The sequence below is a fragment of the Callospermophilus lateralis genome, chromosome 3 (genome assembly GCF_048772815.1).
Source record: "Callospermophilus lateralis isolate mCalLat2 chromosome 3, mCalLat2.hap1, whole genome shotgun sequence".
NCBI classification, from domain to species: Eukaryota; Metazoa; Chordata; class Mammalia; order Rodentia; family Sciuridae; genus Callospermophilus; species Callospermophilus lateralis.
The window spans coordinates 47,936,001-47,962,185 of record NC_135307.1 but is presented as its reverse complement, the minus strand read 5'-3'; the positions used below and the strand labels follow the sequence as shown (position 1 = coordinate 47,962,185).

Genomic DNA, 26,185 nt, shown 5'->3' with positions numbered 1-26,185 from the left:
GTAATGATGTCCATCTTATTCCACCATCACTCTTGCCTCCTTACCCCCTCCACCTCTCCCTCCCCTTTGCCCAATCAAAGTTCCTCCATTTTCTCCATGCCTCCCCCCTCCCTGTTAGGGATGATTCTTACCTTTAAATCTATTGATGCAATGAATTATATTTATTGATTTCTGTATGTTGAACCAAACTTGCATCCCTGTAATGAACCCCACTTGATGATGGTGCATTATTTTTAATATGTTTTTGATTGTGATTTGCCAGAATTTTATTGAGAATTTTTACATCCATGTTTATCAGGGTTATTGATCTGAAATTTTCTCTCCTTTATGTGACTCTACCTGGTTTTGGTATCAGGATGATACCAGCTTCATAGAATGAGTTTGGAAGGGTTCCTTTGTCAGAGTCTGTAAACAAGTCAGGATGGTGCCTGGCATTTTGCCAAAGAAATGTTAGAGTCTGTAACAAGTCTGGATGGCGCCTGGCAAAATGCCAGAGGGAGTGGTTTGTGAAGTAATGCCAGCAAGCCATTAAGTGTGAAGATTCCTTATTGGTTGACTGCTGTATCTAGTTTATGTTAATTAAGATAAGCTGTATGGAATGTATAAATACCTCTGTTGTCCTACAATAAACGGCTCCCACTCCTGCTGTATCAATGTACACAAGTTGTTCGTCACCCCCCGGTTATTTTGCTGCAGCCGGACTGCGACATTCCTTCCTTTTCTATTTCATGGAATAATTTGAGGAGTATTGGTATTAATCCTCCTTGTAGGTCTTGTAGAACTCAGATGTGAATCTGTCTGTTTCCAGGCTTTTCTTGGTTGCTAGGTTTTGATAACATCTTCTAATTCCTTACTTGAAATTGATCTGTTTAAGTTGTGTATGTCCTCTTGACTCAGTTTGGGTTGATCATATGCCTCTAGAAATTTGTTGGTGTCTTCAAGGTTTTTTATTTTATTGGAGTATAAATTTTCAAAATAGTTTCTAATTGTATTTTGTATTTCAATAGTGTCTGTCGTGATGTTTCCTTTTTCATTACAAATTTTAGTAATTTGAATTTTCTCTCTCCTTTTCGTTAGAGTGGCTAAGGGTTTTTCAATTTTTTTTTTTTTTTTTAAAGAACCAGCTTTTTGTTTTGTCAATTTTTGGATTATTTCTTTAGTTTCAATTTCATTGATTTTTGCCCTGATTTTAATTATTTCCTCTCTTCTGCTATTTTGATGTTTGTTTGTTCTTCTTTTTTTTTAGGGCTTTGAGCAGTAATGTCAGGTTGTTTATTTGTTGACTTTTTCTTCTTATAATGAGTGAACTCCATGCAATGAACTTTCCTCTTAGCACTTCCTTCATAGTGTCCCAAAGATTTTGATAAGTTGTATTGGAGTTCTCATTTAATTTACCTCTAAGAATTTTTTTATCTCCTCCTTAATGTCTTCTATTATCCATGAATAATCATTCAATAGCATATTATTTAGTCTCCAAGTGTTGGAGTAGCTTCTGTTTTTAATTTTATCATAGATTTCTAATTCCATCCCATTATGGTATGCAGGGTAGTATCTCTATTTTTTTGTATTCGTTAAGACTTGCTTTCTGTCTTCCAAGTGATCTATCGTTAAGACTTGCTTTCTGTCTTCCAAGTGATCTTTCTATTGAATTTTTTATTTTGTTTATTGTTTCCTTTATTTCAAGTATTTCTGTTGTTGTCTCTTTTTTTCCAGAATATCTTCTTTCTTGAAGTAAAATCATTTGCTACCTGTACTTGCTCCCTTATTTCCTTGTTGGTGTGATCAATGATTGCCTGTATTTGCTCATTTAGGTCATTCTTTAATTCACAGATCAGTTTAATTATGTATATTCTGAACTCCTTCTCTTGACATTTCATCAATTGCTCTGTCCATGGATTCTGTTATTATAGTATTCTGGTTTGTTTGGGGCACTTTCTTCCCTTGTTTTTTTTTTTTTTTTATGTTATCTATGTGTCTTCCTTTCTTGCAGTGTGGATCTGAGGTATTACAGTTTCTACACTATAATCTTGTAGTATCCATTCAGATTATCTGTACCTCACTTTGGTGTTGGGCTTCCAGACCCTGCAGGTATCCTACAATTCATGCTACTGCAACTAAAGGTGGTGGCAGCAATAGCGGAGTTAACTCCAGATAGCAGTGGGGGTGTCCCAAGATAGATGCAACCTCTTTTAGAGATGGGGCTGGAAGGGTGGGTCTTAACACCAGTTTTAGGATGCCTGTTCCAAGATGCAGCTGCTTCTAGGCCCTGTCGTCACAAGGTGGGGCTACTGCGTGGGGAGGGCTAATCGATAGTCGGGGTCTGGGCTCTGGCCTGGGTCTCTCCAGAGTGTGTCTACCTGTCGGTGGGGATGGTCCTGGGCCTGTGCTCCTGCATGGGTAGTATTCAACTTGTTAATAAATTTTATAGCATCTTGAATATCAGGGAGGATGTTTTATCCTTCTAGTATGCAGTAGCAGCTACTTAGTATTGTAATTAGTTGGTCAAATGAATAGAGGGATAATAGTAATAATAATAATAATAATAATAATAATAATACACAGGGGCACACTCCTATAATCTCAGCGGCCTAGGAGGCTGAGACAGGAGGATCACAAGTTCAGAGTCAGCCTCAGCAATGGCAAGGTACTAAGCAACTCAGTGAGACCCTGTCTCTAAATAAAATACAAAATAGGTCTGGGGATGTGGCTCAATGGTTGAGTACCCCTGAGTTCAATCCCTGGTACCAAAAAAATAAAAAATAATAATAATACATATATTTTGGTGGAAAGAATTAAAAACTTTAAAAAGCTTATTTTAAAATTTACACATATTTTTATTTTTAGTATAATTATTAACACATGTTAATTGTACAGATTATTGGTTTCACTGTGATATTTCCATGGATGTATATATCATGTTTTGATCATGTCTGCCTTCTACTCTCTCTTGTCCTCCTCTCTCTCCCCACTCCCCCAGTTTGCTTTTCCTTTCCTAACAATCCGTCTTCTACTAATTTCAGGTCATATTTTTAAAAACTAATTTAAAATAATAATAATAATAATAACAACAACAACTTACCAGGTGCCAGGCACTTTACTAGGGTTAATGCTGCATAATAAAACATATAGTCCCCACAACAACCGTGTTGGGGAAGAACCATAATTTTTCCCATTTCACTGATAAGTCAATCACAGCCAAAATTTTTATGACGCTTTCTAATTTATCATAAGTTGGTACAAATTTGAATCCAGGTGATCTGGGTCCAGATCCTTTCCTGTACATCATTTTAAAAGATACACTTTTTAAAAGAAATATATAAATTGTTCTTCTTTGACTGAATGTCTATTTGCCATTTTAGAAAATTGATAGAAAATTGAAAATCCAGATTACTTGGTGACTTCTGCTAGGGCACAAAATACTTATTGTAATGTGACCTTTGCATTTTTTTCACATGCTCCTTCAAGACAGTGGGACATTTCTTAATATATTTTGGCTTGGGCAAGGTTATGCATGTTTGACACACAAGAAACTCCATCATGGTGAACAAAATGTCCCGTCTTTCTCCTTAAACTCCAAATTGCTCAGGGCCATAAGATACAACCCATGGGTTTAAATTTGACACTCTCAATTTCCTCCTTTCATATTTGTGGATCTCATTCTCAGGATGCTGACATTTTACCTTTTCTACATCCCTGTCTTTACTCCTTCCTCTATCCCATCATCTGTCTTAAATCTTTAATCTCTTTGCTATACCTCTTCAGAACATGATGGCTTTTGATGGCACATGTCTCCAGTGATGGGGCATTCCTTGGGGAAATCCATTTTCTTTCAGTCTTGGCAGGGAAGATCAGCCATTTATTGTATAAAACAAAGGGAGTATTCATCAGGTTCCCAATATATTTGCCTTCAGCTCTCTTTTCCTCAAACTCTTTGTTCACCCAGGTTACACTTCTAAGTGTTCCACATCTTATTTTGATCTCATATTTTGGAACCTCTAATATGAAAGATCTTGATATTTCCCTCCCTCCCTCCCTTCCTTCCTTCCTTCCTTCCTTCCTTCCTTCCTTCCTTCCTTCCTTCCTTCCTTTCTTCCTTCCTTCTCCTCCTCCTCCCCCTCCTCCTCCTCCTCCTCCTCCTCCTCCTCCTCCTCCTCCTCCTCTTCTTCTTCTTCTTCTTCTTCTTCTTCTTCTTCTTCTTCTTCTTCTTTCTTTTTTCCCCTTCCTTCCTTCCTTCCTTCCTTCCTTCCTTCCTTCCTTCCTTCCTTCCTTCCTTCCTTCTCTCCTTCTTTCCTCTATCCCTCTCTCTCTGAAAAGGAGCTATGCTTTTCATATAGAGAATTTAAATGAACAACTCTTTTTGTGATATTGGTCAATTTTATTATTAAATAGTCCTTAATATTTTTAGTGTGAGGACCTATTTCCTCCACTCTATAAAGCTTTCTGATACAGAAGATGAAGGGTAAACACTATTGTAGCTAAAAACAGATAACTACATCTTTTCTCAATTTATGTCATTTTTTTACTAGCCTCAAGAATACTTACAACCCAGTAAGCAAATAGTATTTAGCAGCTGCCCATGTATACACAGCCCTCAATTCAGCAGCATATCTTGTACATAGAGAAAGACACAGTTCTGGCCTTATAAACACTTAATTCTGCAGTAAAATGGGTATAGAAGCAAAAATAATTATTTTGGTTAGAGGATTCTATCAGCCTCTTCAAATATTTCTTCTTAAAGAAACTGTATAAATAATAGAGAGTCACCAGTTGGAAAACATTAACATTTTCAATACCTTTTATGTCTCTTCACACCTCTTATATAACCATTCTCAATTACAGGAAAAAACCCCACCAAAACTATGAAGGGACTTTCCAGACAGAAGTAAACTGTCCCCATAGGAATTAAAAATCTTCAAAGTGTCCCTTTCATTGAACTTGTTTCTCTTCCTACAACAAATGGACACATCAGACATAAAATTTAATTGAGACACACTAAAGTAAGGGTCTGGCTTACCTGAATAGGAGAGGTTACAGCATTCCATTAAGGAGACACCAAGGCACTAACAACACATTGACTACCATATATTATATAATATTGAACTTCTAGTCACCATTGACTATTTGAACCATCATTTATTTAGGATTTCAACAGTCTCTCATTAAACTCTGTGTGCTTCTATTTTACATTTCTTTTCTGTATGTTTATTTTAAGAGCCAGTATACGTATTGACAATTCTTTGACAGCAAAGGAAAAACCACCAGGAGTGTATCTGTTTATTGAGGACTGACAGCTTTATAGCTAACATAAAAATAATCTAATGTTTATTGGGGCAAATGTTTGGACTGAGGATTAACTGAAACTACTGAATAGAGAAACCCTTTTCATCCTATTCAGACTTTTCAAATAGGGTTTGAAATCTGTGACATAAAAACTTTTTGTGTTGATTTCCTTAATGTTCTTCCCTTAATTTGTCCCACTGCTCTCTCTCTTCTACTTTACTTCAAATTATGTTTTACAACTGGGGTTTTGAAGTAACTAAAATCTTGAGGACAGAGATGCTACTGTTCAGAGTCTCATTGCTATAGGGATTTCATGGGCCATGCAAACTTTCTAGATAACAGTGAAGCAAAGTCTAACCACCCAGCTTATCACATAGGCTTTTCTACTGTTTTATATAGCTTGCACATAATAAAAGTACTTTGTGGCCATTGTCTTTTTGTTTTGTTGTTTTCGTCATTGTTGGGGGTAGGAAGCAGAGCTTGTTTTAAACTGTTCTAAAACTGGTCTTAAACTATTGAGATTTTTTAAAAAATTTTTGTTTTGCCTTTAACCAGATACTAACAACATTACATTTTTGTCCTTATTTTTAATGAGACGTTTGAAATGTCTTTAAAAAAAACACACCTATGCTTCCACTAGGTAAAAATATCACTCATTTGAAAATAGTTAATCTTTTAGAGTAAAAACGGTTCATTAAATATTGTTAGATCAGCAATGTTTGACTTTATTTTTTTTATATTGGTGTCAATTGTAATTACCACAACTATCTCTTTTCCCAACATTCTTCCACCAAAAAGTGAGGAAGAATTTTATACTCATCCAATATATCCTATCAGAGTTCAGGTCAGCTATTAGTACTTCTCTCCTTACCACACTCTCCCACCGCAGCCCCTCTCCTGACCCTATTTTTCACTGAATAAAATATATGGGAGAAAAAAATTAGGCAACTTAAATGTCGCAAAGGAGCGTCTGTGAAGCTAGAAATGGAAACGAGGTTTCCTGGATGAGTCCAGGCCCTGAGGCAGTTAAGAAAAGTACATTGGCTCTTTCTTCTTAAAAAGACTGTCTATATCCTGCCAAAGCTGGTATGTATGCATTTGGATAGCTCAGTTTTCAATTTCCTTATTGGAGCTATCTATGGGTAGGTTTTTGTGAAAATGTACAAGGAGACTCTGGAAATATCAGAATCCTGTAGCAGCTGAGCAATAAGTTTTTTAAGGCATTTTACACCAGGTGTGCACCTAAAGCAAATGAAGTTAGTGAGCTACTCAAGGGTCAGGATTCTATCATACCCATGTGAGTGTCCCTGGGTCCACCTGTGGGAATGCTTGAATCACAGATGGAATTCTATAAATGTTTGTTGAACTAGCCTATATTAAAATGTTAACTCTATGAAGATAGATTTGGTCCTTTAAAAAAAATTTTAAAAGAACATTACATATTTTTTTTATTTACCAAGTAGAACACGTGATTTATTCCTAAATAGAGTAAATCTATACTTAAATCCTTTCTGCATCATGTCCATAGTGGTGATGATTGCCTGCATTTCAGAGCACTAAAATGCCTTGACACGTGGAGATTGTGACTCAGTTGTCAATTAGACCATCAGTGGAATATACATTCTGTTCCTGCAGCAACAACTTGTTGATTCTTCCTGAAAGCTAACTAACTTAGAGATTTGAGGGCCCTTGTGGTTTCCATTGTGCAGTACTTCTCTTTCTTAATAAATGAGGGAGGGCGTCTTATCCCTCAGTCATGCCATAGTTGTCCTTTACCATACACTTTCCTTGACTTGTACACTCTGGCACAACTCCTTGACATTTAGATTATATTTAGGTTATACTTGTTCTAAGGGGACTATTACACACACACACACACACACACACACACACACACTTTTTTTTTTTTTTCTGTGTTACTTCGGCACCTCCCCCTACCTGAAGCTACTCTACATAAACACTTTGTTACTTCCCAGACACAGCTCATGGTACTAACACGATTCTTGGTCTCATTTAGTGGATTTTGTCCCTGATTCCTCTGGGTTGGTGACAGGAATCTCAGGCTCGCAAATTTTCAGTTCCTGCCCATCATCTCAAGAAATACTAATGAGCTTCAGCAGAGCACATGAGCTACACTGTGCTGATATTTCACAGCACCACACTGACCCCACCTTTAGAAATAAACTTTTCCTCAGCTTAGAGCTTCTATGGTAAGAAATCTAGAGGTTACAAGGAACCTCTTGTAAATCTGTCCTTCCTATAAAATCAAACACAAAAATCTCTAAATTATTGACATTTTATTTTATGCTTCTTAAAGACGTCTGAACCTTGGTGAGAATCTGTTAGGTAAGCAGAGTTGTCATGCATGTATGTGACACTCCCAATTCAAGAAGTTTTGGGCTCGGGCTGTAGCTCAGTGGTAGAGTGCTTGCCTGGCATGTGTGAGACACTGGATTTGATCCTCAGCACCACATAAAAATGAATAAAATAAGGTCCATCGACAACTTAAAAAACTTTTTAAATATATAAAATAAAATAAGATTAAAAAAAGAAACTGGGTTTTTGAAGTTGGTCCAACAGTCAGGTAGCACAACAAAACTCTGCCCTTAGCAGTATTTTCCTCAGGATGGGTTGGTTTACTTGTAACTTAAATTTGGCCAAATGGACTACTTTATTTATGATCCTTAAGATCTCGATAACAAAGTTAAAATAATGTTTTAGCTATGAACCACTCAGCAGGATTCAAAAGTCATTTTCTAATTTTCTTACTTAAAAAGTGGTTTTCTCCAAACCCCCATGACAAATAGATTACTAAGATTATTATAATAATATTGTCATATTATGGGGCTCCCAGAAATTCCCTCGTTTCCCCTTGAATCACAAAGTCATAATAAATAGTTTTCACTAGAATGGTCTGTTGGCCCCCAATAATAAAACAAATGGAATAAATTCATAAATTCATGCTATAAGTAAAACTTGAACTATTTGAGATTCATGAGATTTTTTTATTCTGTTGCTTTTTTAGTCTATTTTATATATGAACTAAAACAGTAGCATGAACTAACTTTTTGTTGTTTTTTTTCTTTTTTTAAATTTGTTCTAAGTAGTTTTACATGACAGTAGAATGCATTTTGATACATCATACATAAATGGAGTATAATTTCTCATTCTTTGGGTTGTAAATATTTTATTCCTTAGACAAGAGTCTAATTTTTCTAGGATGTTTATCTATATCATCAATAAGCTGCTCCACAATTAAATTTTTGATTCATTATGTATTATTAATTTTCCAATTCTGTTTCAGTCTGAAACAAGCATATTACATATTGGTATTACTCGTCTATTAAAAGACATGTTGAAATGCATTAAGAGTGAGAATTGGTTTTTCCCCTTTTTTCTTTTGAAAAAAAAATAAAACTCTCTTTGGGAGAAATGAACAAGTGAACATCACTAACTAGGAAATACCTTCTTACTCTTTTTTACTCCCTTGTTAATGCTCTGAGCACCTGCCCCTGATTGCACGTGTTTATTGCCTGCATGATGTTTTACCTACTCTAACCTTGGCCAAAGACCATTTTAAAAATATTTGCCTAATGCTTACTGATTGACAACTTCATCTCTATTAACTATTTATTTTCCTTTGAGGTTACCTTATATGCACTTTCCAACCCTGTATTCTTTTCATAGTCTAATAAAATAAATGTGTTTCATGAACATCTTTGATTTGCTTCTTCTTGCCAAGTTTTTTCCTACTTTTTTTTAACTGATCTCCACAATGAGTGCTTTACTCCAGGTCTCTTAAAGGTGTGTGTGAGTTGTTGAAGTTTCACTGTATACACAGAACCGAGCCAAAACTTGCCATTTGCAAGATAAAGCCAGAATAAAGGCCATATGTCAATACAGAGAAAACGACTGACTTCAGCTCTTTTTTTCCCCTCCTTGGTGTTTATAGTTATTTCTATGGAAACTGCACGTGGATTTCTGAGGATTGAATTTGACCCTGGGGATGTACACAAGTAACTTTGAAAACATTTGGTCCATTAACTTTGGGTTCATCATATACTTAAGCTTATCCTTCTCTTTAACTACTAACTGCAAATAACATGACATGTGTGAGACCATCATGACATTTGTGCTGAAAATTTTTTGTGTCTTTAGGAAGGGCAGGAGTGAGTGAGTGAAGTGTTATGAGAGGCAGCTTCTCTTTACCGTTGATTATGAGGTTCAGAATAGCATGTTGGCTTTCTCGTTCACAGTTCCTCAGTGCTTTAAAGTGTGAACTCCAGACTCTTCCATTTATTCTGTTCATATTTTCCCATTAATGACTGTCAGGAACACAAGCAACTTGTTTATCTATCTCTTCTATCCTTATGCCCCCTACAACCTACCTCTATTTTTTTTCTTAACAAATACATGATTTGGGATATCTCAAATAATCTGAAAATTCTTTTGCATTCCCACACAGTATGGAGAAGTGATGAGATCACAATACCTTTGCCTGTATTTTGCTTTTTTTGTAGTTAAACGTGTATAAAAGTATGCATGTGTATGCTTGTGATACTTTTACTTTACTCAGATTAGGAGAAAAATGTAACCCCATTTCAGAAGGCTAAGAGCACTAAAGGAAGGCAAGCATTAGCAAACAAGAAATAGAGAGAGGAGTTTTAGGAAGAGAGAACCAGAGTGGACTGTTTTTAAGATGCAGGGTGTAAGAGGTGATAGGATCTGTACTGACCATAAAGATGTTTTTCCTTGATGGAACTCCAAAAGGTATTGGGCACCTGAGTAATCTTCCAGAATGCAAAAAAATAATCCTATAAATGGTTTTTAATTCTTTTAACGAGAGAATAAATATTGTATTGAGACAATGAAAAGAGTGCACATCTTTGTGCGGATGAATTAAACTATAGAGTTTTTAAAGAACAAAATTTACAGAGTAAATGTATAAATCAAGCTCTTACCACATAAAGGTATCTACTTCATGTGTCCAGTCCTAAATTTTTCAGAAGATCATTAGTTGGATGTTGTCCTTTGTGCTCTGTAGTTGCCTACACTTTGGACATTTCACAGTTTATTAGCAATGTGATTGCAAACCAATTTTTCTATTTATTTAATACTCAGGTCAACATTTTGATGGGGGAAGGGTATATTATAACTCTTTACTGTGGGTTTTCAATTATCCATGTGGTCTGCCTCCCATTAGCAAGAATAATTGGGAACTGGATGTGTAGAATACAGATTCACAACCATTGAAAAATGCCGTTAGGAACATGAATTTTACAGTCCTCTGTTAAAAACTCTTCAAAAGGATCATGTTTTTGTGGAGATTTCAAATATGAGACCTTGGATACCCACTCTTCTCTCTCCCACTCTCCCGCTTTCTTCTCCATCTTCCTCTCTCCCTCCCTTTCTCGGATCTGTCTCTGCTCAGTGTAAAATATTACCCTATTCTCTCTCTCTTTAGGATTAGCATGGGACACATCACATGAGCCATGGAATAATTTTAGATTCTCTAGTCATATGGTTTGGTTGATGGCCCAAGTATACCTCAGGGTATTTACTTAAAAAGAGAGTACTTACCTAGTTACACTAATTTTTTTTTTTAGTATCATTTTAAAAAGACAAAATGTAATTGCTTTTCAGAACTTTTTATTGAAGCATAGTATAACAAAGACAAGTACACATGAGCGTACAATTCAGTAAATTTTCACGGGCTAGACACCCATATATGCATCACTCAGACTAAACCAGAATATTTGCAGCTCCCAGAAGCCTCCTGGTGCCTCTTTCCAATTACTGTTATGCACCACCCCCACCAAAGGTAAGAGCCATCCTTATGTTGACTCTTTAATTTTCAAATATTCCATCATTTTCTCACCAGGTTTATTGGCTGATTTTTGTGGGAGAGCAAAGGGGGGTGGTTAATCCCCTATAGCTGACTTCTTTGCATTGTGGGATTTTCCTAGCTGTTAATTATTAACTTTTCCTTAAAATAAAACTTCCATTGTTCAAGGAGAAAAACTCCATGAGCACAGTACATGTGATATAAATCACTTTTATGTCTGTGAAACAGCTGAGTTTACATTTTTATTACATTGTTTGAAAAAGTATCTTTTCATCTGGAAAGAATCAGTTTAAAATGTGATTGTCAACACAAAAAACCAGTTTTCTGTTTAAAATGGCTGCCAGTGGAGCTAAGAACTATAATTAAGCCAGATTTTTCTTCATAGACACTAGTTACTAAAACCTGGAAGTTTTTGCTGAAATTTGCAAAATAATTTTTTTTTACTTTAAACAGCAGGTAAGGGGTTTTTGTTGTTGTTGTTTAGTTAGTAAGCAAAATAATAGAAGTAAATGATTAGTGAACAAAAATATTTTTTAAAAGATAGAATGCTTCACTGTGAAAGGTAATTTATTGGTGTAGTTTCAAGTTAAATTTAAAGTAATATATACATTTATAAAGTGTCGCCAAATAGGAATATTTTAGTTGGAAAAAGATGTTTACTTAGCTAATTTGCAACTTATATCATAAATTTCTCTCTAAAATATTTATTTTAGATTTAAATAAATCTGAGAAGATTCTTTTAGAAATATGCCACAGTTCAATTAGATTAGCCATTCTATTATAGGTATACTGAGCTTGAAAGCCTACAAAATTTTGCTTATGTTCATTAATTTCTTGCTATTTATTTTGAAATAATTTTTAAAAGGAAGTATAGGTCTTTTGATGGTATTTCCTACTGCATTTAATTTTGAACTCTATTATTAAATAAAATTTTATATATACCATGTTCTTTTTATTACTAAAATACTCTGGATGGTATAATAGAGATTTTGACTGTAACATACACCCTTGTTTCCAGCACAATAATTCCATGATAGATATAGTTTTAGAATCGTCCAACCTTCCCAAATTCCTGCTTTGTAAAGTTTATTTTTCAAAACATAGGGCAGTCATCACCAAACAATTGTGTATGCTAACTGACCTTTCATCTTAAACCCAGATTTCTAAAATCCCATTATTTTGTGGCTTTTTCAACAGAGGATTTATTTAGGCTCAAAAGTGTTGCAGCCTTTTTGGAGAACTAAAATTCTCCATGACTTATAATAGAGTGAATAGTGAAAACTATTTAAATATGAGCAGAATCCACCTTTTTGAGTTTTTGTCCAGCATGTGATGAGGTGTAAACTAATTTTGTGGATCCAATGCTGAATTCATACTTATTTCTATGAGCTAAAACAGAGTGAACTCATCATTCAGGATTTTACCTGGCAAAAGCAGAGTTTACCTAGTATGGCAGAATTTTGAAGGCCGAAGGAGAAATACAGATTCTTTATAGTTTTAAACAGTATAAAGTACCAAACCCCCAAAATTAGGATTGAAAGTAATTGAAATTTTGCACAAATCTAGAGTTTTGATGGTGATGATTTATTTTGGTTTGGACATTTCCTTTGAGCTAGCTAGTCATTATTATTCTACTTATTACCTTTGAATGATCACTGTAAATGCACTTACAACCTAAGATGTCAACACACTTCAGAAGAGAAACTTAACAAAAACACTGGCTGCTGGAACCAATGGATATTTATGACTAAATTAAATTAAAATTAGTTAAATTACATCCTATGTTCAAAGCTCCTGACAAGTACTTTGCACATACCTTCTTCTCTTTTTATGCAGCATCAATTTAGCTGGAGTACTGTTCTTTACACACACACATATTCTTTACACACACACATACACGTACACTTACACACTCTTAACTACAGGAAAAAGATGAATTTTTATATAAGCAAGATTAAACTTTTTCCTGCTTATCTTGTTCTCTGTATTTTTCTTACACATTTTCTTTTTATTCTTTCCTGCCTACAAATGTATTTGTGTTGAATGACAGGCATAGGATAAAGTAAATGCTCCCTGTTTTCTTCAAGGGGTTTGATAGAACTGAACTTTCAGGAGAGAAAGGTGTAGCAAAATGAAACCATAATAAATAACCACTTTACATCAAACCTACCAATGATTTTCTTTTAAAGGAATGGCATATTCTTCCTTCCATCCTTTACTCCAGTCCTTTTCCTTGCTTATGTTTTCTCCAAAACAATCTATGGAATACTTTAAGAAAAATCAGATTCTCTATAGCAGAACTTCAAACATCAAATGACTTCTACTTTTCATCTTACCTTATTTATTTATGAGAAATTATCATAGCAATGTCAGTTAATAATATTAACTCCAAATAATTCAGCTACCTGTAAAGATTTTTATGTGTCAAAAAGTTAATATTTATATTGTTTTATTTATCAGTGCATAAATGACATTAAGTGGAAAATGTTAATAAATAGTCAAATGTTAATACATCATTGGAATAAAATACATGTATAAAATCAACAAAGAAATACTAGGTTAAATTTTTTTATTTGGTTTAATATTTTATTTGGTTTCAGACAGCTAAAATGAGCAAAGCCAATCTACAAAAACCCTGTTTTCACCTATAATTTATAAATTCAACAAGTTCATTAATCCATAGACCCCTATAGTTAGAAAAGTTATCTTTTCTAGGTAAGTAAAATAACTAGAGAGAAAGCAGTGACTTACTTTTTTCCTCAGGGCCAAACCAGTAAGACAAGTTTAGTTCTCTGGACTATGAGGTCCTCTTAGGAAAGAAGAAGATAGATAGATGACAGCAAAACACATATTTTCTGTATAGAATCCAAAGATTTTCATCAAAACTTTAAACATATACATAGACACATTCCTTAGTCAGTTGTGAAAGCAAAAATGCAGTTCAAATATTAAATATTTCAGAGTATTTTTAAAGAATATTCAGAGCCTTTTTGTTTGTCAGCACATACAGATCTAGGATGCCTGTCCTCAGTTGCTGTGGCCATCCACAACTAAAAGGCAGCCTAGTGCTTGGGCTTAGCTGATCCATAAAGAAGGTGGGCTGAGAGACAGCATCCCCAGCTGTCTGCCCCAGTGGCTTGGCCTTCCATGACCGTCACTCTTTGTTGAGAATTGTTGGCAGTGGCAGCAGTTTGCAGCTTCAGATAAGAGCCGCCGTTTTCTCAGGTAATGCCCTCGATCAGAGCCCTGATGACAGACTGGGGAGTGCAAGTTTTTTCAGGTGCTCTGTTTGCTCAGTAATCCTTCAGTGCCAATCTCCAAAGAGTGCGCGGGACCCATCGGTAATGGACATCAGCCATTAAGCTCGTTGTATTTGTCATCTCTCAGGTTACTGCTTTGTTATTCTCAAGTGATGAATGGATGCTGTTATGCTTTAAGAAAATAAACCAATGCTGTAAATATGTCCAGATTTATAAAAGTGGCCACTTTATTTCTCCCATTTTTTGAGAAGTAAATGCAGAGTATTTCTGAAATACTAGACTTTTCCTTTAAAAATACAAAGAGAAATGTGCTTTACGTTAGTGTTTGTAGTTGCTTAGAGTCCACATCAAACAAATTACTCTAAGCGTCTCTAACATGTTTTCACCGTGGTTTGATACAACTAAGTTTATGCTTTGCACAAGCATTCTGATGAAAACAGGCATGCTTGCAAAGAACTATTCCCAGAAACCATTTGCACTTCCGTGGAAAAAAGAAAAACCAAACAGGGAATTTAGGTGTTAACTACAGCATGACACCAAAGCAATTCTCCACCTTGGTTATTCCTATTGACTAGGTATGTTTCTGCATCACAGGAAGAAGTAATAATTTTTAAAGACTTGTTATATTTCAGTAAGAAAGTTTCTAGAAAATGATACTCACATTTTTTATATTTAGTATTATTTTAAAAAATGCTTAGTATTGAACTTTGCATTGTTTTGTACATATTTATGTATTATTAACCTATTTTTACAATTATTGGGACTAATACTAATTCTGTTTATAATAAAATGGACTGTCTAGTCACTCTTTCCACCTTTTCTAAGTTAATGTCAATTTCTATATTAATTTTTGAAGATCTTCAAGAGTTTATCCTTTTGAAAGCACCCAGAAATTAAATCCTGGGACTGACATGCAAAGCATGTTTTAAACCCTTTTGAATTTTCATCTGTTGTTTTTGTTATTCTTTTTTAAAAATACCACTGGTCCCATTTTTAAAGAAAAAGAAAATTAATGGTGACAGTCCTGAGGTGATACAATAAATGAACACCTCACCCCACCATGGTTTTCATGGCCTCTTAGGATATTCTGCATAGAATATATTTCAAGTTCCATTTCATTGACTTCATTTCAGTGTGCTTTCTATTCCTTTTCTCCTACCCACTGCTCTTATCAACTAATACAAAACTCATTCAAGTATGTGAGAGCAGGTGTCTTGTGATATTTGTGAATCCAGATCACCCAGGGACACTGAGAAAGTGTGAAAGAACACCATCCAGTCCCTGCCCTAAGACTGGAACTGTCATTCTTTAGGCTCTTAATATGGCCTCTGAGACCATCAAGCAAGGAAAATCTCATGGAGGACAGTGGCTGTGTTTATTTTATTACCACGGGCTCATAATTGCCAGAGAGATGAGGGGTCTCACCTCCATCAGCTCTAATTGCTGTGAAGGCCTATGAGCTTCCACTGAGGCCACAGCATGGCTGGGAATATTTCCTGTACTGAGGCTGGGGCCTGGGGTGCCGGGCGATATGCCAAACTCTTTCAATGCTTCCCTACCCCCATTTTTATACCACTTTTCTCCTTCTTTGTCATATGCCCCTTAAAAGGCATTTTAAACTTTCGGGAGCATCTAATCAGATGAAGGGAGCAATTAATTGCATAGGTCTTCTGCACTCCAAGAAGGGAAAAGAAAAATCAGTCATCTCAGGACTCAAAGGAGTTTTAACAAAGAGATCCTTGAGCAAGGATTAAACAATCTACAAATTTAAACTCTATCTGCAAAATGATATCCCTGGGGATTTATTTATTTATTTTTACAACTAAAATATATATATATATATATATATATATCATAACCCACTTGAATCAAATGTGTGAAATATGATATTCAAGAACTATGTAATGTTTTGAACAACCAATAATAAAAATTAAATTATTATAAATAATAATAATAATAAAAATTAAATTATTATAAATAATAATAATAATAAAAATTAAATTATTATTGGTTGTTCAAAACATTACATAGTTCTTGAATATCATATTTCACACATTTGATTCAAGTGGGTTATGAACTCCCATTTTTACCCCGTATACAGATTGTAGAAAAAAATATGGAACGCTTCACGAATTTGCGTGTCATCCTTGAGCAGGGGCCATGCTAATCTCCTCTGTATCTGTATCGTTCCAACTTTTTAGTATATGTGCTGCCGAAGCGAGCACTCCCTGGGGATTTAGATACAAATTAGGAATAAGCTAAAATTCATTTAGTGGTGAACCTCTGGATTAATTTTCACATGGAGCTGTTTTAATTAGGCTGTTCTGAATGTACTTGTCCTTTACAGAATATCTTTTTAGTAAATTGTTTATAGAACAGAAAATCACCTCCAGGCTTCTCAGCATTTAGATTCAAGTATTCAAATGTGGACTGTTTTTTGTTGTTGTTGTTGTTTGTTTGGTTTTGTTTTTTAATGTCAGTATATCAGTTGTATTTGAAGAACAATATAGGGGCTTGAAACGTGCCAAACAGCAGGGAACAGGAATAACCTTAATGAGTGACCACTCTGGTGCTGAGTCCTTTATACACATTACATTATGTGATCTTCACAACAACCTTTGAGGTAGGTTTTATTGTCCCCATTTTATAGGTGGAAACTGAGGTGCCCAAGTTCCCACAGCTAATAAATAAATCCAGGAATGTCTGATTCCAGAGTTCATGCTCTTACCTATTATATACATATACCAGGGTGCCTCCCAAGAATCAAACCCACTTTCAGGATCCTAAAAGACTAGAACTATCACATTTGTCACTGAGAAATAATGTTCATTGATGCTACATTTTTTTGTTTCTATCAAAATGCTTCACTTATTAAAGCAAAATTTCAGTATCTCTTTCCAGTTGATCCCTGATCACATAATCTGTACATTAAGCACTTAATAAAGATGTGTAAAAGTCTCCCAACTGCACCGCAGTTGTAATATAAACATGCATTACCGAAATGAGAGCTCAAACATCCATTTTCCACAGGTGTTACTTTGTGCATGTCTGTTCTTGCACCCTAGTTATTCTTCGTGCAGGGTGACTCCATCTGGCTCCCTGAAAATGCTTTCATCAAAAGAATGCTTTAATATATGACCTGAGCATGCAAAGACAACCAACTTCAAATTGAACTTAAATTATTCAGGATGCTGACACACTGATCTATATAACCTGTTCTTCATATTGTAATTTTAAACCACATAACAATGGTAATGCTAATAATAATTTGTATTCCAGTAGCACCTTTTGGTAAGAAGCTCAAATAGCTTTATGGCTATTGTCTCAATAATCCTCTCACCATCCCTCTGGGATAGGTGAGAGAAAATATATACATTTTCACCTTTCACATGCAGAAAGTCAGGAGAATTTTCAGGGTAACTGGAAGGGGAGTGTGTTGATGAATCCAACAAACATAGATCTTGTTTGTTTGCCAGTTAGTCTGGTTTAGTTTGATTTTGTTGTCCAAGACCCAAACAGAATCAGAATAGTATAGCAGAGAAAGAAGCAACCCAAGAGCATATGGCTCACTCTGCTTAATTCATGAACATTTACTCTTATGCCAGAGAGGAATAGTCAGATCTCAAATGAATTTCCCTGATCTGTTCCTATAAGACACCTATTCTTGAGTCATTTTGTTTCTTCAAAGGCACAAAAATACACTGAAACTCCAAATTGGACTATTTCCCCTGGCTACCGCCCTTTCTAAGAGCCCCTTAGGCTGAAGAATACTATTTCATGTGGGGGGATTGGGAATAGTAAGGATAGATGACATCCACAGAGTATCCAAAAATTCCTTTTTAGTTTTCAGTTGCAATGTTGCACCTCTCTGCTCCCTATATATACCATTTTTAAAAAGCAAAGTGTCAAATATATATAGTACAGTAAATATGGAACCCAGGAGTTCCTGTTTTCCTTATCTATAAAATGGGAATCTTGGTAGTAGAGTCATGGAGTAAGATGGCAAGTGTTTGGCATTTGGTGACAGCTTAATCGATGTATCTATTTCTTCATCTCCTCCACTCTGGTAGAGGGAACAGAGACACAAAGTCAAACCAGCCTAGTTTGATTCCTTATTTTTGCTGCTCTTGCTCTTGTCTCCTTATAGTTATTTGATCTGATTTAGATGTCTGTGCTCCAATCTGGGAGCATTTGAGGTGACTGCTTCTACCTGAGGTTATTTGCACTTCAGCTCTCTCAAACACTGGAAGAGATTATTCTTGACTTTATGGATGACAGGGGAGGGTGAGATTAGCTCTAGAAAAGATAGTGTGCTGCTTAGGGGAGATGTCAGACCAATCTTGCACAGAACCATTGCTATGGCAGAACTAATTCTTAAATACTTCCTAGTCTAGAAGATACAAATAACCAGTGCCAACATTCTGGTAGCATACAAATCATCCAGACTACATAAATGTATAAGTTTCTATCAGGATTTTAAACTTCTTTCTTAACAAACCTGCCCATGAACTGCTTGATCTATCTTACTTGTCGACAGCCACACACACACACACACACACACACCCACGACTAGCCCACTGGTGTTCCTAACACTCCATATCCTATTTCCCCAACTCTATGACCAATTCCCCATATAAGATTTTTTTCTCAGGTGATAAGTATTTATTGTGCTAATAGTCAATGGAGATCAAATGTGTCTATTGAATTATGTACTAGAAAATTCCCCAAACCAGTTTAATAAAAATATTTCTCAAAGCCTGCAAATAAGAACTCACTGATGGTGCCTGGTCTCTGTACTTAAAATGATGACTTTCATCACCAAAATGTCTAACAATCTGGATCATCATTTTGGTGGTTTAGGGAAATTTTCAACAACAATGAAAACAAAAAAGAATGTGGAAATAATTTCTAAGCCCTTATGTTTGCTTCCATATTTGATTTTAAAAATGTATCCATCCCATAAACACAAGTGTGGGTAATAACCCTCACTGACTAAAGGTTCTGGATGTGGGAAGTGTAGTTCTAGTTTGCATTAAATTCCTGGAAGAGGAGTATCAGCAAGAAAGCAGAATAGAAATTTTCTACCTTAATCTCCCCCTCAGTGCACCAATTTTAACAACTACTAACACACAGTTAGGAGTCCCCTGGAGAAATATCAGCACACTGTCAGAACAAAAACTCCAAGAATAGAAACATTAAGGAGAATCAGAAGAACAGTCTTTTTAACCTACATCATCCTTCTTTCAAGATGGCCCAGCTCAGTGCAAAAAGAGAGTCCTGTCAGCTCACAGTTCCACCCCCAGAGGAAAGTGAGTACAGTGAGTGAGCTCTTAACCCCCAGCCTAAGAAGGATGATGACCATGGGACCTATTCTTTCTTTCCCCACTGAGAAATTTGAAATTATCAACATGGCTGAATGGCTGTGAGAGGCTGGAAACAGGAAAGAGACTGTAGTCTTGCAGTCCTAAGAGTTTGAAACTCAATTAAACTGTTTCTACTATTTCATGAACTCCATCAGGAGGCCTGCCCATGAACTGCTTGATCTGTCTTACCTGTCGACAACCCCCCCCCCACACACACACACACACGACTGGCCCACTGGTGTTCCTAACATTCCATATCCCCTATTTCCCAAACTCTATGACCAATTCCTCATACAAGATTTTTTTCTCAGGTGATAAGTATGAGTCTTTGCAAATAGTTCCAAGCATATGCAGTCAGCTCGATGAACTCCATCAGATCAGATGAGAGCACACAAACTTAGGCATTTCAAGGTACCACTTTAGGGGAAACCAGAAGGGATTTTCAGCACCCTGCAAGGTTTTGCAAAATTCAAGACAAAGCACACAATCCTAATAATCCCCCAAGAGGGAAAAGGACATATGGGTGCACCTACAGAGAAAGTCTGAGAGCCTCAGAATCTCTAAGTAGGCTGACTGGTGAAGATATTTCTCCTCCAAAGTCAGTCATTAAACACTGAAGAAGATGAATACTTCTTTTTTCAAAGAAAACAACATAAGTCTTCAAAAAAAAATTTAAAACCAAGGAAACATGGTACCACCAAAAGGAATACGATAATTTTCTAGTAGCTGATGCCAAAGAGATAGAGATACATGAATTGCCTAGTGAAGAATTCAAAATAATTTTAATAGAACGAAATAGACATTATTTCTTTATGTATTATGTGACTGTATGACTAATGTGATTCTACAACATGTATAATCAGAAAAATGAGAAATTATATCCCATCTATGTATATCAAAGTATATAAGTTCATTCTACTGTCATGTATAACTAATTAAAACAAATAAAAAATTTAAAAACAAAAACAAAATAGTTTTTTAAGGAAGTTCAACAAATTACAAGAGAATACAGATCAGCAACCCAATGAAATCAACGAAATTATACCTTTAAAAATTGAGAAGTTCAACAAAGAAATAGAAATCATTTTTAAATTTATTTATTTATTTTAATTAGGTATAAATGACAGCAGAATGCATTTTGATTCATTGTACATAATTGCAGCCCAACTTTTCATTTTCTGGTTGTACACAGTGTTGTGTCAAACCATATGTGCAGGCATACATGTACCTAGAGTAATCATGTGCATTTCATTTCACCATCTTTCCTGCCCCCGTGCCCCTGCCCACCTTTCCCTCCCTTTGCCCAATCAAAGTTTCTCCATTTTTCCCATGCCCCCCCCATTATAGATCAGCATCCACTTATCAGAGAGAACTTTCAGCCTTTGGTTTTTTGGGATTGACTTACTTCACTTAGCATAGTATTCTCCAACTCCATCCATTTATCTGCAAATGCCATAATTTTCTTCTATTTTAATGCTAATATTCCATTATGTATATATACCACAGTTTCTTTATCCATCCATCCTTAAAGGGCATCTAGGTTGCTTCCACAGTTTAGCTATTGTGAATTGAACTACTATAAACATTGATGTGGCTATGTTACTATAATATGCTGATTTTAAGTCCTTTGGGTTTAGACCATGGAGTGGGATAGCTGGGTTAAATGCTGGTTCTATTCCAAGTTTTCTAAGGAATCTCCATACTACTTTCCAGAGTGGTTGCACCAGTTTGCAGTCCCACCAGCAATGTATGAGTGTGCCTTTTCCCCCACATCTTCACCAACACTTATTGTTTCTTGTATTCTTGATAACTGCCATTCTGACTGGCATGATATGAAATCTTAGAGTAGTTTTAATTTGCATTTCTCTAGTTGCTAGAGATGTTGAACATTTTTTTCATATATTTGTTGATTGATTGTATATCTTTTTCTGAGAAGTGTCTGGTCAGCTCCTTAGCCCATTTATTGGTTGGGTTGTTTGTTTTTTGGGTGCTAAGTTTTTTTGAGTTCTTTATATGTCCTGAAGATTAGTGCTTTATCTGACGTGCATGTGGCAAAAATCTGCTCCCGAAATATAGGCTTTCTCTTCACCTCATTGATTGTTTCTTTTGCTGAGAAGAAGCTTTTTAATTTGATCCATCCCATTTTATTGACTCTTGATTTTATTTCTTGCACTTTAGGAGTCTTATTAAGGAAGTTGGGGCCTAATTCAACATGATGAAGATTTGGGCCTACTTTTTCTTCTATTAGGTTCAAGTCTCTGGTCTAATTCCTAGTACTTGATCCACTTTAAGTTGAGTTTTGTGCATGGTGAGAAATAGTTTATTTTCATTTTGCGGCATATGGATTTCCAGTTCTCCCAGCACGATTTGTTGAAAAGGATATATTTTCTCTAATGTATGTTTTTGGCACCTTCATCTAGTATGAGATAACTGTATTTATGTGAGTTTGTCTCTGTGTCTTCTATTCTGTACCATTGGCCGACATGCCTATTTTAGTGCCAATACCATGCCATTTTTGTTACTATAGCTTTGTGGTATAGTTTAATGTCTGGTATTGTGATGCCTCCTGCTTCACTTTTCTTGCAATGAATTACTTTGGCTATTCTGGGTCTCTTATTTTTCTAGATGAATTTCATGATTGCTTTTTCTATTTCTATGAGGAATAACATTGCAATTTTAATTGGAATCACATTGAATCTGTATAGCACTTTGGGTAGTATGGCCATTTTGACAATATTAATTTTGCCTATCCAAGAACATGGAAGGTCTTTTTATCTTCTAAGATCTTCTTCAATTTCTTTCTTTAGTGTTCTAAAGTTTTCATTGTAGATATTTTTTTTCACCTCTTTTGTTAGGTTTATTCCAGGGTTGCAAGGTTGGTTCAACAAGGAAATCAACAAATATAATTTATCATATCAAAAGATTTAAAGATAAGAATCATATGATTATATCAATTGATGCAGAGAGAGCATTTGACAAAATGCAGCACACTTTCATATTCAAAACACTAGAAAAACTGGGAATAGTAAAAAAATACCTCAATATTTTAAAACCTATCTATGCTAAACCCCAGGCCAAATTGGAAGCACTCCCTCAAAAAACTGGAATAAGATGGGGATGTCCTGTTTCACCAATTCTATTCAACATAGTCCTTGAACCTCTAGCCAGAGCAACTAGACAGATGAAACAAATTAAAGAGATACAAGTAGGAAAAGAAGAACTTAAACTATCATTATTTTATGATTACATGATTCTATACTTAGAGGATCAAAAAAAAAACTCCATCAAAAAACTTCTAGAATTAATAAATTAATTCAGCAAAGTAGCAGGATATAAAATCAATACTCATAAATCAATGCATTTCTTTATAGCAGTGATGAATCCTCTGAAAGAGAAATTAGGAAAACTACCTCATTCACAATAGCCTCAAAAAAATAAATGAATTAAATACTTGGGAATCAACTTAGAAATCATTTTTAAAAACAAAAATTCTGGTGTTGAAGAATATATGCAATGAAAATACAATAGAGGCCTTCAATAGCAGAGTTTATACAACACAAAAAAAAAAATCTGTGAACTCAAAGATAACTCATTTGAATTTATCCAGACAGAAAAGAATAAAAGAAAAAAATATGGAAGAAGAAAGAAAGCAAGTTTATGGGATTTATGGGACACCAGCTAGAGAATGTACAGATTATGGGAATCACAAATAGAGAAAAGAAAAAGGAGTAAATCTTATTTAAAGAAAAATAGGGGATGGATATGTAGCTTAGTAATAGAGCATTTGTTTAACATGCATGAGACCCTGGGTTCAAGCCACAACACTACAAAAGAAAGAGCTGAAAACTCCCCCAAATCTTTGGAGAGATATGGAAACCCAGGTGTATGACGTTTAGAGCTCTAGAAAGTTTGACCCCAAAGGAGACTTTACCAAGACACATTATTATCAAATTGTCAAACATCATAAACAAAATTTTGAAAGCAGCAGTAGTAAAGAGATTCATCAAATACAAGGGAAACCCCACTAGGCTATCAACAATTTCTCAGCAAACACCTTGTAGACAAGGAGAGAGTGGAATGATATATTCAAAGGTAGTGAGAGAGAGAAAGAAGAAAAAACCTGCCAGCCAAAAACATTTTACCCAGCAAAGCTGTTCTTCAGAAATGAAGGAGAAATAAAGACTTCCCCCAATAAACAAAAGTTGAGGAGTTCATCACCACCATAGACCTTTCTTCCATGAAGTGCTAAAGGGAGTTCTTCAAGTGGAAACAAAAGGACACTGATTAGTAACAAAAGGACACTAATTAGGAAAGTTTAAAACTCACTAGTGAAACATAAGTATTAGTCAAATTCAGAATACTCTAATACTAATATACAATGGGGAAAAGATAGTCTCTTTTACAAATGGTGCTGGAAAAGTTAGATATTTACATATAAAAGAATGAAACTGTATTCTTATCTTGGCACATACTTAAAAATTAACTCAAAATGAATTAAAGGTTAAACTTAAGACTGAAAGTGTAAGAATCCTAGAAAAAAAATGGGGAAACTCCTTGACTTTGGTCTTTGTAGTGATATTTTTTCATATGATTTCAAAGCATTGGCAACAAACCAAAAATAAACAGTAGAACTGCATCAAAATAAAAAAGTTTCTGCACAATGAAGGATATAATAAACAAAAAAGCAATAGGAAATTATATATCAAACAAGGGACTGATATTCAAAATATATAAGGAGCTCAGGCAATTCAATATTAAAAAAAAAGCAGAGAATCTCAATAGATATTTTTCCAAAGAAAATAGATAAGAGGCCACAGATCTACATAAAGGTGTTCAACATCACTAATCAGAGAAATGAAAATCAGGGCCACAATGATATTTTACCTCATAGCTGTTTGGATAACTATTACCAAAAGCCAAAACATAACAAATATTGATGAGAATATGGAGAAAAGGTAACCTGTTGATAGGAAAATTGACATATCATTTTGGAAAATAATTTGAAGGTTCTTCAAAAAATGAAAAATAGAGTTATTATGAATTCCCCTTCTGTATATCTAAAGAAAAGGAAATCAGCAACTTGAAGAGATATCTACACTCCCATGTTCATTGCAATCTTATTCACAATAGCCAAAATTTTATATATATATATATATATATATATATATATATATATATATATGATTTATTTATCTGTTTAGAGAGAGAGAGAGAATATGAATATTTTTCAGGCTTTAGAGAAGAAGGAAATTCTGTCACATTGACAATATGAATGACCTTCGAGGACATTATACTAAGTGAAATAAACCAGACTCATAAAGATACTGTGGGATCTTACTTTCATGTGGTATATAAAAATGTCAAGCTCACGAAAAACAAAGGATAGAATAATAGTTAACAGGGGCTTAAGTGTGGGGAAGATGGGAAATGTTCAATCAAATGATGCAAGCTTTCAGTTATAAGATGAATAAGTTCTGGAAAGCTAATGTACAGTGTGGTACTCTAGTTAGCAGTGATGTATTGAATACTTAAAATTTGCTAAGCTAGTAGATCTTAAGTGTTCTTAACACACACAAAAATAAGCACCTATGTGAGTTGGTAAATATGTTAATTAATTTGATTGTGGTAATCGAAGTATATACATGTATACCTGTATCAAATAATCACCTTGTGTGCCTTAATTATAAAAAATTCTTGTTTGTCCTTCATATCTCAATAAAACTAATTTACCCTGACTCCTTCTCCAGGCCAGGGCTAATTATGTTCATGCCCGGGACTCCATCTAATCAATAAAATGGGGGTGATAATAAGACAGCCCCACCTCCATGGTTTGAAGGAGTCTTTTAAAATTTTGGTCTCCCTCTGAACAATTAGAACTCATTATTTTAAGTAACAAGGTAATGATTAATTGATCTCCCCATCACCCACCACCTCAAATTTAAGTCCATGCCCAGTTAACTTAAAATGATTGAACACAATGAAGTATGTATGTTTCAGATGCCGACATCCCAGAATTAAGAAAGTACCTAATCACTTAGTTTCTCCTATTACTGTTATGAGGCACACATACACTCAGCATGGCCCTGGAATGCAATTTTGGAATGCATGGGGAAGATGAGTGGGCAGGAATCCTGCTCTGCCAAAACTCTCTTTTGTGCCTATGCAAAGGCTTTTGACAACTTACTCTTTTTCTGTAAGAGCACCCTCAGATGTACCTTTATATGGTGCCAAGATCAGAAATCCTGGACACACCTTCATTAGAAAATGAAGAACCATGTGAAGCCAATAGAAATGTTAGTGGGTATTATTAATGCTATTATTGTTGAAAATTCTTTAGGCAGCTGAATGATAACATCACTAAAGATTACATGCAATTGCATTAGAAGCAGGTTCTATGCAGAGTACCATGTGCTAAAATCGATGTTTCTAATATGGAC

General features: G+C 35.1%; 1 protein-coding gene and 1 pseudogene across 5 annotated transcripts in view; one reads left to right on the top strand and one right to left on the bottom strand.

The window, feature by feature from the left end:
* The window catches only part of Slc25a21 (solute carrier family 25 member 21), a 502,454-nt gene that overhangs the window by 383,441 nt on the left and 92,828 nt on the right, over positions 1-26,185 (top strand). The window lies entirely within an intron of this gene.
* On the bottom strand, positions 16,496-16,610 carry LOC143395986 (U6 spliceosomal RNA; annotated as a pseudogene).